The 15,920-nt window shown below is 37.7% G+C and overlaps 1 protein-coding gene across 6 annotated transcripts in view; it reads right to left on the bottom strand.

The window, feature by feature from the left end:
• Positions 1-15,920, bottom strand: part of DISP1 (dispatched RND transporter family member 1) — a 261,301-nt gene that overhangs the window by 182,820 nt on the left and 62,561 nt on the right. The window lies entirely within an intron of this gene.

The following is a 15,920-nucleotide window of genomic DNA, read 5'->3' as shown; positions in this document are numbered from 1 at the left end:
TCTTGTAAGCAGCATATAGATGGGTATTGCTGTTCTATCCTATCTATGACTGTGTCTTTTGGTTGGTGCATTCAGTTCATTTACATTTAGGGTGATTATTGAAAGACATGTACTTATTGCCATTGCAGGCTTTAGATTGGTGGTTACCAAAGGTTTAAGGTTAATTTGCTTACTATCTAAGAGTCTAACTTAACTCACTTCATATGCTGTTACAAACACAATCTAAAGGTTTTTTTTTCTCCTTCTCCGCCTCCTTCATTCTTTATATATTATGTATCATATTCTGTATTCTTTGTCTATCCCTTGAATGACTTTGGGGACAGTTATTTTAATTTTTCATTTGCTTAGTAATTACCTGTTCTACTTTCTTTACTGTTGTTTTATTTCCTCTGGTGACAGCTATTAAACCTTAGGAACACTTCGATCTATAGCAGTCCCTCCAAAATAGACTGTAGAGATGGTTTGTGGGAAGTAAATTCTCTCAGCTTTTGCTTATCTGGAAAGTGTTTAATCCCTCCTTCAAATTTAAATGATAATCTTGCTGGATAAAGTAATCTTGCTTCCAAGCCCTTCCGCTTCATTGCATTAAATACATCATGCCACTCCCTTCTGGCCTGTAAGGTTTCTGCTGAGAAGTCTGATGTTAGCCTGATGGGCTTCCCTTGTATGTGAGCTTATTTCTCTCCCTGGCTGCTTTTAACAGTCTGTCCTTATCCTTGATCTTGTCTTGGTGTTGTCTTCCTTGGGTCACTTGTGTTGGGAGATCTGTGCACCTCCATGGCCTGAGAGACTATCTCCTTCCCCAGATTGGGGAAGTTTTCAGCAACTACCTCCTCAAAGACACTTTCTATCCCTTTCTCTCTTCTTCTTCTGGTATCCCTATAATGCAAATATTTTTCCATTTGGATTGGTTACACAGTTCTCTCAATATTCTTTCATTCTTAGAGATCCTTTTTTCTCTCTGTGCCTCACCTACTTTCTATTCCTCTTCTCTAGTTTCTATTTCATTTAGTGTCTCCTCCACCATATCCAACCTGCTTTTAATACCCTCCATTGTGCTCTTCAACAATCGGATCTCTGACCTGAATTCATTCCTGAGCTCTTGGATGTCTTTCTGTGCTTCCATTAGCATGTTGATGATTTTTATTTTGAACTCCCTTTCAGGAAGAGTCACGAGGTCCATGTCATTTAAATCTTTCTTGGGAGCTGTATTAATAATTTTACTCTGGACCAGATTTCTTTGGCATTTCATATTTGTATATGGTGCCCTCTCATGTCCCGAAGCTCTAATCTGGAGCTGCTCAGCCCCTGAAGTGATGTCAGGGTCGCAGGGTAGAGGTATTGGTGCCTGGGCGGAGGAGAGAGCTGTTTCCTGCTTCCCGGCTGCTATGCCTGTCTCCACTGCCTGAATGAGTGGTCCGAGCACACAGATATAAACTTTTGTCTCAGAGCAGCCAGATATGGATCCCTGCTTTCCACAAGCAGCTGGAATCTCAGTCTCACCAGGAATTCTGCCTGTATTAGCTTTCCAACCCCATAATCACACGAGTATCATGAAAGCACCATGAAATGTAGGTTTGTGCTCCCAGAGCAGATCTCTGGAGCTAGGTATTCAGCAGTCCCAGGCCTTCCACTCCCTCCCTGTTCCATTTCTCTTACTCTCACCGGTGAGCTGGGCTCAAGGAAGGGCTTGGGACCTGCCAGGCCACGGCTCTGGTACTGCCAGTCTGCTCTTTTCTCCAGGTGTGTGCGGTCTGGCGCAGTCCTCTTTCCTGCTGCTCTCTTAGGATTAGTTGCACCAGCTATATTTTCTAATTATATATGGTTTTAGGAGGAAGCCTCTGCCTCTCCACTCATGCCACCATCTTTAATCCCTGAATTAATAATCTGTTAAATTCCAAAGAGCTTTACTTAGTCTTCAAGTGATCCTTCCTGGAACACCCTGTCATTACATGGTTATAGTATCTTATCCCTTGAGGATTTTAATGACACGTTTTTGAAATATCTTTTGCTCCTGTAGTTTCTGTTCCTTTCATCACATTCTTTTTTCAAAACTGTCCTGTTTTGGTTTCTGTCATGTCAGAAACTTTTCTCTATATCTTTTGCTCCTGTAGTTTCTGTTCCTTTCATCACATTCTTTTTTCAAAACCGTCCTGTTTTGGTTTCTGTCATGTCAGAAACTTTTCTCTAACATGTCCAAGTTAAGAGTGAGGCAGTGAAAAGATGAGCAGTTGCCATATGTAGCTGGGAGGAACTTACTCACTAGTGGATTTTATAGTAAGACAGTAAAGTAGCTTTTTCACTGGGAAGCATGGCATTATGCATACCTCTACTCCCTTAGCTGTTGCTTTTCCCTAGAGAGATGGCCTCCATTCTCCTGTGTGTGTTCGCTGGGAATGGAGGAACAGGGGTGGGAATAAGCCTGGCAGCCTTATTTGTGCTAGCCAGAAAAGGGCAGAGTATTACAACTCAGTATGCAGAGTCTGATTCAATCCTGTTTAAAAACCTTAAAGTCTGAGCATGTTACTCCAATCCATTCTGAGAAAAATCAAGTCCTACTATGGTCAAAAAGGCCTAACATAGTTTCCACTACCCACTCTGTGCTTCATAACTTCTGACCTCCTCTCTCATTCCCCTTCAGCCAACTAACCTCCTTGCTTTATCTCACTTCCATCTGAGGGCTTTTGCACGACCTGTTCCTTTTCCTGGAATGCTTCCTCACTTATCACCATAGCTCTTTCCCTCCCTTCCATCTCATTGGTCAAAGGACTTCTATCTGCCACCTTGTTCTAAACTACAACTCCTCCCCCCAAGTACACAACCCGTTACTCTACTTTCTTTTTCCATAACTGTCATCACTGTTAACTACACAGATCACTCTTTTATGTCTACTGTTTATTGTTCATCTCTCCCATAGGAACAGAGCTTTTCTGGTGTTTTGGTCACTAATATATCTCCAATACTTCTAACAGTGCTAAGAACATAACAGTAGTCACCTTCCTTAACCATGGCCAACCAATAGTGCACCTCTGTCCTCTCAAAGTGGGGCAAGGACAGCCACTGGGCAGCACGAAGTAGAAACAGGAGCCCAGAAATTGTACTTCTCACATTTCCCAGACAACACTCCTGTTTTAGGCTGCCCCAGCACGTCTGCCCTCCGAGATATCTGTTACCTTCTGTTTTGTGACTTTCCAGGTCTCTGCTCTTCAGTCAGTGACTTTGCTTCTCATTTGCTTCTGCCCTGCAAATATTTAGGATATCAACTTCTCTGGTTCTCTGAATCAAGTGGTACCAGCCCACTTACTGCCCAGCTTCCAAAATTTTGCTATTGTCACCTCTTCATTCTAATACAGTCATGTCAGTGAGATTTCAGAGGTGAGCAGAAAATGGAGCATGTGGCCCATCTACCATTTTTACTCATACTTCTAAATATTTGAATCTTATAACTCCCTTTTGTCACACTCCCTTGTTCTCCAAGAAACCTGATGGTTATGGCTTCTCACATAGTGTACTCCAGTGCTAGCTAGAAGACTCACCCTATACTCTCTGTCAGCAGGTAGTAACTGCACACACATTGGTCTATGACCTTAGCAACTATTTCCCCAAGAGAGATATCTAATCTTAGGATGCTGAACACCAGCAGGCTTAAAATCACACTGAGATAACGTAATCTTAGAAGCCTCTTGGGAGACAGCCAGCAAACCTATTGGTTTTTATTCATTTATCCACTACTCTGAATATTTCATATTTTAATTTTCAACAGAACAGAGCTGAATTTATTTTACAAAAGGGAGAGGCCTAAAAAAGAACAAGAAGATAAATATAAATACACAGGCAGATGGGCAGGTGGGTGGACAAATTAGAAAGAGATAGATAATTTGTAATAAATATATAAACTTCCATTTGCTGACCACCAAATATGCCCTAGGCCTTTAGATACTTTATATCTACCATAATGTTAACCCTCACACCAACTTTGTAGTCTATTCTCCAATTTTATAAAAGATTGAGACTCAGAGATTTTATATCATTGGCCTAAACTAAGGTCACAGAGCCAGCTGAGATATAGCCAGAACTGTCCAGTGCCAAATTCCATGATTTTTATTCTATACACACTTTTTTAAAGGGTCAATTAGAGCAGTTTAAAATGCAAAATGAACTCATTCTGGTCTTTTTTTTTTTTTGATTGTACAACATTGTGAACGTACTTAATACCAAAGAACTGTATATTTAAAAATGGTTTAGATGGTAAATTTTATGTGTATTTTACCACAACAGAAAAAAATTGGAAGAAAAACAGCAGTTAATGAAGGCCAGCGTTAAGGATATATATGTGTGTCTTTAGAATTCAAAGATATATGTACCCCATAGAGACTAAAGATAAACTTTAAAAGTTGGGGAAGAGTATTACTGTTTTCCTTAAACCTTTAGCATAGTTTTAAGGGTTAAAAACGTGTTACTTTGAAAATTCTTAAGAAAATGTAATAAAGGATGTTGTTTATTTGCATGGACAAACCATCTAGTGCATCACTTACACACACATCCTACGGCAGAGGTAGAGGCTGAATGAGACAGTGTATACATTTTCCTACCAGTGTCTTTCACAGAGAATAACTTTTTTTTTAATCAATACTTAATTTTTTTAGAGCAATTTAAGGTTCAAGCAAATGGAGGGGATTTCCCATATGTTCTCATATATACACATGAATAACTTCCCCCATTATCAACATATCCTATGAGAGTGGTACATTTGTTACAAATGATGAACCTATGTTGATACAACATAATCACCCAAAGTCCATTCTTTACATTACAGTTCACTCCTGGTGTCGTACACAGAGCCATTCTGGTCTGATTTTAACAGAATGATAACTGGTGATAACATTTTGAATGTTTCTGAAAGTTCTATTATTTTTATAATGAGAAACAAATAAACATAAATAAAAATACTAAACATAAAAACATATTGTCCACCCAATTCAAAATGTCAAGTGTCATCAACGGTATCTTGTGATAGGAAAACAACTGCTTTCCATGACACCAACTTCAAAAACTTAGGAGCAAGGCCCTAATACATCCGTATTTTTCCTTAGTATCCTACTATATGCCAGTCCCCCAATTGTACTGTGTCTATCAAGCTTGTACCAGTCCTAAAACAAAGCCTTATTCTGTCAGTGTAGAGAAGGCCTACTATCTCCAGTTGCTGGAATTTCAGGCACATTATCACTGGCTTCTCATGGGAAAAAGGCAGACACTGCCATTAAGTTCAGAAAAAGAAAACTGACAACAGTAAACAGCCATACCTGAATTAATAATGAATGACAGCAACACAGCCTGGAACTATCAGTTTCATCCAGGCCAGAAGGAATCTCAGTAGAAGAATTTTTGGCTGTAGCTCTGCTATTTGCTAAGAATTTTGAAAATTAAACACTGATCTACTAAAAGTGGAATGTGCCTATGCAGATCACAGTAATGTGTAGGCAGTTGCTGCGAAAGATTTATATGAGATCTAATAAAATACTACATGTCAGAATACAGTTTCCAATTTTTTCATTTGAATTCAATAAAAAGTAAATGACAGTGATGGGGCTCCAAACCCTAGAGCTACCAAGCTAAATAATTTAATGTCTTTTAGAACAGAAAAGTCTTTACCCCCAGGACATGTTTTTCAAGATATTAAATGTTCCATTAGTTTAGCTCTCCTCTTGCAAGCAACTGCGTTCTTTTTGAAACTGGAGAATGAGGGTTTGCCTCTCCTAAAATGGAAGAAAAATTCCAATCACATTAGGTAGGAAGCACTAAAATTGCATACTTTTATAGCTTATAAATCATGAGACTCAATAATATTATGCAAAATTTGACTTATTCAAAATATCTTCACAAGGTAGAGAGAAAACCATATTTTGAAATGAAAAGGAGGAAGCATTTCACACGACAACATTAAGCTAATAACACCTTAAATTTTGTTTCATTAAGCAAGGAAAGCACTTACCACCAAATGGGATTAACTGGGAAAATCAGAATGCCCTGGTGTAATGAAGACTTAGTCCTTGACTTAAGAAGTATGGTGAAAGGGACCTAATTGCTGGTACATAGGAACGATTTCCATGTGCTAATCCTGTAAAGGTTAAGACTCATACTGGTTAAAATACATTGCTTTCTAAATAGTTCAGTGTGTTGTTTATTTCCGTATATATTCTTCTTAATGAAGATAATAGTTTTCCATTTAGTTAAAGGATTTAAGAGCGTAACTTCCACAGCTTTCAAATATTCCTAATCTGTCATTTCTAACAGGTTCTATATATCTCCCACAGTGTGGAACCAGGTGTTGTATGTGTTTCGCCTACTTGCTTTCTACAAAAGGGCTTGTGTGAGAAGGGCACAGGAAGAAAAGTAGGAGCAAAGAATAGGGGAGCCCAGGTACAAGGTGCTGATGAGGCTCCTTGCCGTATGCAAGGAAACCTTCAAAAGTTGATACACAAACTCTCCAACTCAGGAAGGTTCTACAACAAAGAAGCAAGAACTCGTTTTCTGTTTTCAGGTTCTCAGTTTTGCTTTGTCTAGCAGTCTCTCTCTAGTTAAGGGGGGTGGGGTTGGGCAGAGACCCTCCCTTCTTCCCAAACCTACTCCCACTGGCAGCCCTGAAGGTCCTGGGAGGGGCACCTAAGCTCCCTAGACAAGTTTGAAAGTGCTTTGGCCTGAACCCGCACAGGTCCCCAGGACACAAACAGGATTCTTAATGTGTTAGAGAAGCCCCTCTCCTGTGTGTGGGGGGCAATCTCCACTGCGAGCAGCTGCATATCCACATTTGTCTCCATTAACACTCAGTTTTCAAAGCAGTCTTCTGTGTAGGCGTAACATTAGCGGAATACAAAGAAAGAAAGGGCAAAACACTGAAATCAGATGAGTTAGGCTCAACAACAGCCTCGTTCTCTAACCGACTGACAGGAAAGCCTGAAGCCCTCCATTTCCTCACCTGGCAAATGAAAGGGTCAGGCTAGACGGGTAGCGTCCAAACTCTACTTACTCCTTGGAGACCAGAGTTCAGAGCTATTTCTATGGCAGGAGTTTAGGGCTTCAGCTTCTATGACTCAGGCTTGTTAAGTCAGAGGAACACAGAGTCATGGAGCGCTTTCAGCTTTACTCCTATGTATAGGCTGTGGCCAATATCCCTTGCATATGTACCCGTGTATTTTCATTCCCAAAGCAGATTTTAGGTTTCATGGTATAAGAATGTTTGGATGGCTAGAGCTTTTCTGAACCACCACAAACCATGGCCTGCCATCAACTTTATTATTAAAATACTGAAAACTAAGACAAAGAAAATCAAGACTAAATGAAGGCTCTGTTTTTTTTTTACCAAATAACTAATTACAGATGGCATTCTAAAGCAAAATTTACTCTCTCCTCAGGCCCTATTAATTCCTTTGCTGAACTTTTCAATACTTGTATATGAACATACACACACACGTGCATAAATATGTTTGTTTTTCTCAAGGGTAAGGCCCTTAAAGGCCGTGCTTATTACTGCACTGCCTACACCGAGCACTTGCTAGGTCTCAGTTCACTGGTGTTACATGTGCATGTGGCACTGTGCTAGCTCCACACACTAAGTCAGCATTGATCACCAGAATTTTTTTTTAAAGGAGTCGGGGAAGGAGTCTGCACTTGATAATTCGGTTTGATTACTCCCCAGCAGAATCAAGGCCCTTGAAAATGGGCATTTTGTTTTTGAGGTTAGAACTATCAGTGCAGAGATCAAAGAAACATTATTTTCAAAGGAGTATTTTTCTTCCTCAGGCATTTGTACATGATGTGTGAAGAATGTGTTATCTGGGTATCTCCTTTTCCTTGAGGAGTTCTAGATTTTTCACTCTGTCATGATGATTCATGTGAATGATGATTTCAGTTAAAAAAAACTTTGGCTCTTTGGCCAACTAGAAAAAAATATACCAAAACTCTACATTACTCTTTTGTTATAGTTGATATGCCTGCCTTCAAAGGCTTAAAAGAAACCCAAAATGCTGTCAGTCTGTAATTTTTTCCCAATGAATTTATAACTAGTTCCAAATACGCTGTTTTTTTTCCATTGGACAGTCACCTCCTAATAAACTGAATGCACTGTTCCCAAGTTGGCATGAGTGCCATCACACAAAAGTGGGAAAAATAAAATTAAAAAGAAAGGTACATATACTTTGTTTTAAATTGAGCTGGCCATTGCTATGAATATTTAAAATGGGAAAAATAACTTTATGGAATGTATAATGTTACATCTCTAAAAAGCACTAAAATTTTTTTTTATCATTAGAAAATCTCTACTACAGGATTTATTATTTTATTTTAGACTGAGGAAAAATAACTGAAGAGAAATAACTGCAGATTAAATCTACACAAAAGTTCCAGAAATTAGAATTACATGATTAAATATAAGAGTTCCCTCTTCTGTTTTTTTTTTCTTTTTGAGAGGGCATCTCTCATATTTATTGATCAAATGGTTGTTAACAACAATAAAATTCTGTATAGGGGACTCAATGCACAGTCATTAATCAACCCCAAGCCTATTTCTCAACAGTCTCCAATCTTCTGAAGCATAATGAACAAGTTCTTACATGGTGAACAAGTTCTTACACAGTGAAGAAGTTCTTACATGGTGAACAGTGCAAGGGCAGTCATATTACAGAAACTTTCGGTTTTGATCACGCATCATGAACTAAAACAATCAAGTCAGATATAATTATTCATTTGATTTTTATACTTGATTTATATGCGAATCCCACATTTCTCCCTTATTATTATTATTATTTTTTTAATAAAATGCTGAAGTGGTAGGTAGATGCAAGATAAAGGTAGAAAACATAATTTAGTGCTGTAACAGGGCAAATGTAGATGATCAGGTCTGTGCCTATAGACTAAGTATTAATCCAAGCTAGACAAGGGCAACAAAACATCCATGGATGCAGAAGATTTCTCTCAAAACAGGGGTGATGAGGTTCTAAGCCTCACCTCTGTTGATCCCCGATTTCTCTCCTGATGGCCCCCCTGTGACTGTGCCTGTCTTAGGTTGTTCCTCCCTTGAGGAATCTTACCCGTCTCTGGCTAACCAGTCATCTTCCGGGGCCATACAGGGAAATGTAAAGTTGGTAAGTGAGAGAGAAGCAATATTGTTTGAAAAGGTTAGCTTTTTACTTCTTTGCAGATTTATGCCCTGTGGCTTCTATGCCTAGCATTTGTCTTGAGGTATCTTTACCACTTGGAAGAATTATGATACTCAGTAATTTCCTATATGAGGCACGAATTCTACTAAAGGGTTGTAATTAGGAAGGAAGAAGAAAAGCTATAGAAGTAGCAGACGGAAGAAAACATGGGAAGATTGATTATTTCTTTGACATATCTTCTTGTAGAGTAACATAAGCATGTATAGGTTTTAAACTACTAAATTGTGCACATACATTAACATAATAGGAATACAGCTACATCCAGTTAGGTACCCTAGGCATTTGTGAAAACTTATCAATGATATGATGGATATTGTCTAACTGAATTTGAATAGTTTGAGAAAAATCAGACAAAACAACACATTCCTGGGAACTGTTCACATCCCATATGTTCTTTTAACAGTAGATAGTCTATAGTCACATGATTTTGGAGCGCTGCAACTTGCACTTCTAATTCCTGGTTGAGTTCTGACAGAAAAGATCCAGTCAAATTTGTTGTTTTACTGTATGCACAGACCAGCTTAGATATCTCCTTCTTCATTCCAATGGCAAGTCCGGTGGGATGACTGCTGCTACAACTGCAGCAGCGCCAGGATCTTTGTTGAAGGTTTTTGATCTTCTTCTGGAATGACTCTTCCAAAGGATGTTGATGTTGGAAGTTCTTCTTCATATCATATCTTAATTCGTTTTCTGTGTAGCCAAATTAGGCTTTAATCCTCTGTTAGTCCATTCTTGGGTTCTATGATTCTGCTGCTGTTTTGTTCCTTCATTTTTTCCTTTGTTCTTATACTCCACAGATGAGTGAAATCATTTGGTACTTGTCTTTCTCCACCTGGCTTATTACACAGAGCATAATACCCTCTAGCTCCATCCATGTTGTTGCAAATGGTAGGATTTGTTTTCTTCTTATGGCTGAATAATATTCCATTGTGTATATGTACCACATCTTCTTTATCCATCATCTACTGATGGACACTTAGGTTGCTCCCAATTCTTGGCTATTGTAAATAGTGCTGCGATAATCTGTCTTTTTCAAATTAGGCTGCTGCATTCTTAGGGTAAATTCCTTGGAGTGGAATTCCTGGGTCAAATGGTAAGTCTATTTTGAGCATTTTGAGGAACCTCCATACTGCTTTCCACAATGGTTGAACTAATTTACATTCCCACCAGCAGTGTAGGAGGGTTCCCCTTTCTCCACAACCTCACCAACATTTGATGTTGTTTGTCTTTTGGAAAGTAGCCATCCTTACTGGTGTGAGGTGATACCTCATTGTGGTTTTAATTTGCATTTCTCTGATAATTAGTGATGTGGAGCATCTTTTCATGTGTCTGTTGGCCATCTGAATAAGGAGAACTGTTCAGTTCCTCTGTCCATTTTTTGATTGGATTATTTGTTTTTTGTTTGTTGAGGTGGGTGAGCTCTTTATATATTTTGGATGTCAAGCCTTTATCGGATTTGTCATTTACAAATATATTCTCCCATACTGTAGGGTACCTTTCTGTTCTATTGATGGTGCCTTTTGCTCTACAGAAGCTTTTCAGCTTAATATAGTCCCACTTGTTCATTTTTGCTTTTGTTTTCCAAAATTTTTTAAAGCAATGCTGTTGCATGCAAATATTAAGGCACACACAGTAATGCGACAATTAATGAATCACCTGCAAATTAATTCCTTCACAGTGGTGCAAATCTCCTGAGTATAGGGAACAGATTGGTGAGCACACTTCCATGTATAGAGAGGTCCCTGAGTACCAGTGAGGCAGATGGCAAGGAAGCCCAGCAACTCATCCTGTGCAGCAAGGGTTCTCACCTTGGAGAACTCGTGAGAGCCTCAGAAGTTCCAGTAAAGAACTATGGAAACTTTCTGTAAAAAAATGCATCTTTATAAACTTTTGTGTACAGTTTCAGGGGATCTTTAGGCCCTGTGAAGAGGCCGAGATACAGGCCTTTGAAGCAAAGAAGGAAGTATGGCCACGGGGCCTATCATACAAAAAAACAGGAATTGGGAAATTTAAAAAGATATTAAAAACTTGGGATGAAGTGGGAGAAAGCAGAGTTAAAAGGAAGCAAGCAGGAGTGAACAAGGAAGCTAGTAAGTAGAAAAAAGTGGAAAGATGAAAACACTAACAAGAAAAGATAAAAATAAGCAGAGAAGAAAGGGGGAAAGGTTCATAACAGGACAGTGCTACCCTCTACTGTCAGTATTGCTGTTGCCTGTATGCAAAGGACACATTGAGCATTTTTCAGGTTATCTACTCACTTCAATTTCACAGCAATGGTAGGAGATTAATCTTACACTTTTCACAGCTTAAGAAACTGAGGCACAGCAAGTCAAATGTCCTGTTCAATAGACTAGAAAATGAAGGAGCTGGAATTTAAACAGAGATGGCTGATCTTTACAGCAATGCCCACTCTACAACCTGTCTTTCTGACAATCTGAAGGCATCTCTAGGCCTCTCATATTTGTATTCCTTTTGAGGACAATTTCCTAATAATAAAAATGACACTAGAATACATTATCTTTCTGAGTACACACAGTACCACAATCTAAATTACTCTCATCAAAATCTGAATTCGTCCATGATTTTTCTTCATTTTCCAGCCTTGAGATACATGATTGGCATATAACATTGTGTGTCATGGTTTTCATTCCAATTGAAATGATATTTTTATTTAAGTGGTTTTTAATATGGGGATATTACAAAAGTCAAAGTACTTCACATGTAATAAAATAGTACCAAAAGTACTAGAAATATTTTTAAAAAAACAAAAACTAGTGGCCTGTGACAGTCCATTCAAATTTAGTCTGAGTGGTCACTCACCAAGGCACTTTGAGCCCCACAGCCTTCTGCCACAGCATGCCTGTCACACTGCTGCCAGCTGTTTCACTTCAGTTATTCTTAACAATATTGTTTTATTAAAACTGCCTTCCCAAACCATGGGTATTTTTTTAGCTACACTGATCTTGAAAGGTTTATGTTATACAGATTTGGTCTATTACATCTCAGTGTGGTTTTGATTTGGAAGCCTTTTTTGTACAAATATTAGGTTTACAAGTAAGTTCATTCTTCGCAGAGTCTCAGTAATTGGTATTTTTCACATGGTTACCAAGCAAAAAATAGAACATACATGCTTCAAAGCTGTGGTAACCCTGACAATGCGTTTCTCTTTTATAAGTGAACGGTTAAAATCATCGTGTCACAGGTGTAGAACGTATACAGAACAGATGCTTGGGTTTCAAAGATGCATTAATTTGATCTTATAAAATACAAATTAATTATATGATTTTAATCAAAGAACTAGAAGAAGCATTCAGAGAAAATAATACTAGAATAAAGTACTGAAATTACTATCATTCTGTTAATATGTAGGTAGTATACACACATTTGCTATTCAGGATTAAACACGGAATACATAGAGTTAACATCTCTAAAAGCAGACAATATATCTGTCAAAGAAGCATTCCAAAAATGTGGCTTTTTGCCTTCTTTGTGATTACAAGGATTTGGGGGGTGGGATCCTTGAGATACGTGCCCTGAGATATAGTTCTTAGGGAGCTAGCACAAAAACACAATTTATATCTTCTCATCATCTCATCCCTGTGTTTAGGAAAATGTCTCAGTGATGTGTGCAGTTCTGACATCAATATTTACACATCAGTGGAAGACAACTAAAGACATCAGCGGAAGACAACTAAAAACATCAGCATATATGTTAGCACTTTTCATCTTTTTGTATTTATTTGTTTATATGTCTGCTTCTCCAACCAGACTATGAGTTGCTCAAGGCAGATGTTATGATTTGTTCCATGTGCAGTACATGGCCACTGAGATGTTCAATAAATATTTGTCAAATGATAGAAGACATACTCTTTGCCCTCAAAGAGCTTATAATCCATAACACCTATAATTGTAAATACCTAAGCTTCATCTAATCTTGATTGCATTTTTAATATAATTAATCTGTATATAAAGAATATGAGCCCTTGTCATTCTGTAAGCATAGTATAAAAATAGGAATTCCACATTTTTACAGAAAAGAGATGCCAGTACTTCTTCCTACACTTTTTGCCTTTTTTGCAATCTACTCTCCTACTGTTCTAAAAATTGATTCCTTTTACACTGAGCTAGTAACAATGACTAATATGTGCTGATTATACTAGATGGCTGACACTAATCTTTTTTTTTCTTATTGAGGTATAAATGACCAACATTAGTTTCAGATGTACAACATAATTTGCTATTTGTATATACTGAAAAATGATAACAATGAGGCCTAGTTTTGACATCCACCACCATCATAGTTATACAAAAATGTTTGTGATTAAAACTTAGGATTTATTCTCTTACTAACTTCCAAAAATACAATACAGTATTTTTAACTATAGTCACCATGCTGTACATTACATCCCAAGGATTTACTTATTTTGTAACTGGAAATTTCTATCTTTTGACTCCCTTCAGCATATGCCCACCTCTTAACCCACCTCTGGCAACCATCAGTCTATTCTCTGTATCTATGAGCTTGTTTTTTTTAATTCCACATATAAGTGAAATCAGATAGTATTTGTCTTTCTTTGTCTGACTTATTTCTCTTAGCATAATGTCCTCAAGTTTCATCCATGTTGTCAGAAATGGCAAATTTCATTCTTTTTATTCAATTGTGTGTATGTACATATACACACACATACACACACACATATCTTCTCTAACCATTACTATTCCTTTCATACACATTTCTCATTTAAGGCTCACAATCATCCTATGAGATAATACCCCACTATCAGGCATGCATGGGAAGAAACAAACAGATAAATGGAATATAAGAATATAGAAATACAACAATGTGAAACAGGATCCAAAGGAAATGGAATTTCAAATCAGCAGGGAAAAGATGGATTAGACCACATTAATGTTGGAATAACTGACTATCCATCTGGAAAAACAAAATATAATTAGACCCTAAAATATCCCCAAATAAATCTCAGGTGGATTAAAGATTCAAATATCAAAAATAAAACAAAAGGCATAAAAAGTACTACGAAAAAATATTTTTATGAACTTAGCTTATGACATGAAAGCCAGAAACAATGAAGAAAAAAAGGGAGTGACAAAATTGACTATTCTCAAGTTTAAATTCTATATGGCCTCTTCCTTCCTTCAGTTTTTGTCATCCAATGGAGTAACTGAGCCAAAATACAATTAGGAGGACCTTCTTCCACCTCCCTTCTCTTTCATCCTTTTCCCTTTCCACAGGCTGGGCATGGCTACTGGGGAGAAGAGAGTTGGCATGTTTTAGAGCAAAAATGTGCCCAGTAGTAGCCGGAAGATTTGTTATATACAAAGGAATTGAGCAAACAAGCAAATATATTGAGGTTAATGGGAGGCACGTTTTGAGAAGATGAGAGCTTAGGGAAAAGACCTTATCATACTGGAAGTACAGGTATGAAACTGTAGTTACGAACTGACACAGAAATAAATACAGATATGTATGTACCATATATATACATATACACCTGAATGTATATCTATGTATACGCACATTTTTATATACAATTTATATAATTTCCAAGCTTTGCCCACTAAAAGGAACTAAAAGCAACCAGGTCTTGGTAGCAATGAACACACCTAGTGACTACATCTGTTTTGAAATAACACTGTGCACTAAGAATAACCAGAGCTCCTTAGAGAAATGAGTTCAGAGCTCGGGCAGGGGAAGTACAAGATGAGCCTAGAATATCTTGTTATGACAAAATATAAGAAAGTGCTCAAACAGTCATAGAGACATGTCAGAAGTACAGAAGAAATAACTCGAAGTAGCTCATTTTCACTGGACATGCCTGGGATAATTTGAGCATCAAAATAAATAAAGGTAATACAATCTTACTTATGTCAAAAGTATGCTACTAGATGCCTGCACACCTAGACAAAAACTGAAAGAATATCCTATCAGAGGCTATGTTGTGATGGAAACAATGGAAATCCATTTGGCGGCATTTATTTTTTTAAAGATCATTCTTTTATATAGCAGACATAACAGCTGCACTACAAAGCTTTAACACTGTGAAGCCATACAATTTATCATAATGGAGACTATGTAAAAACATAGGAAATTGGTTACAGTAGGTTAAAGGAAAAACTGTTTTCACTAAAAATGCAGCTGTACCCAGCATGTGTGTACGTGAACAAGGACTGATCATCCTAGTATCATGTAAGTCAATAGTTTGAAAACAGAATTCCTCTATCCATCATAAACCTTTTCCTTGTCATTTATGTCAGCCCTGGTCAGATGCCATACTATTTCCCGGAACCCTATGCCTTAGACTCATCTTTATCCTCCATCCAATTCACTCTATCTCTAAAATGCTATCAAATCTATCATCTTCCCTGTACTCTCCATATGCGTGACTACTGGCCTAGTTCAGGTCATTATTGCCTTGGACCATCTGTCTTTTCACCCTTTCACTGCCATCTCCACACTGTCACTAAAGTTGTCTCCACGTATGAACATTTTCAATGGGTTTATACTAACTACATGCAATGAAAATCCATACTCAACATACAAAAAAAAATTAACTCAAAATGTATTGTAGACCTAAAAGTAAAAGCCAAAAACTATAAATTTCTAGAGGAAAATCTAGGAGAAATCTTCAAGACCTTAGGCTGAGCAAAGATTTCTTAGACAAGGTAAAAAAAGCACAAACCATC

This window comes from Manis javanica, chromosome 11, assembly GCF_040802235.1.
Source record: "Manis javanica isolate MJ-LG chromosome 11, MJ_LKY, whole genome shotgun sequence".
Classification (NCBI taxonomy): Eukaryota; Metazoa; Chordata; class Mammalia; order Pholidota; family Manidae; genus Manis; species Manis javanica.
The sequence above is the reverse complement of the archived record's forward strand: the minus strand, read 5'-3'. Positions and strand labels throughout refer to the sequence as shown.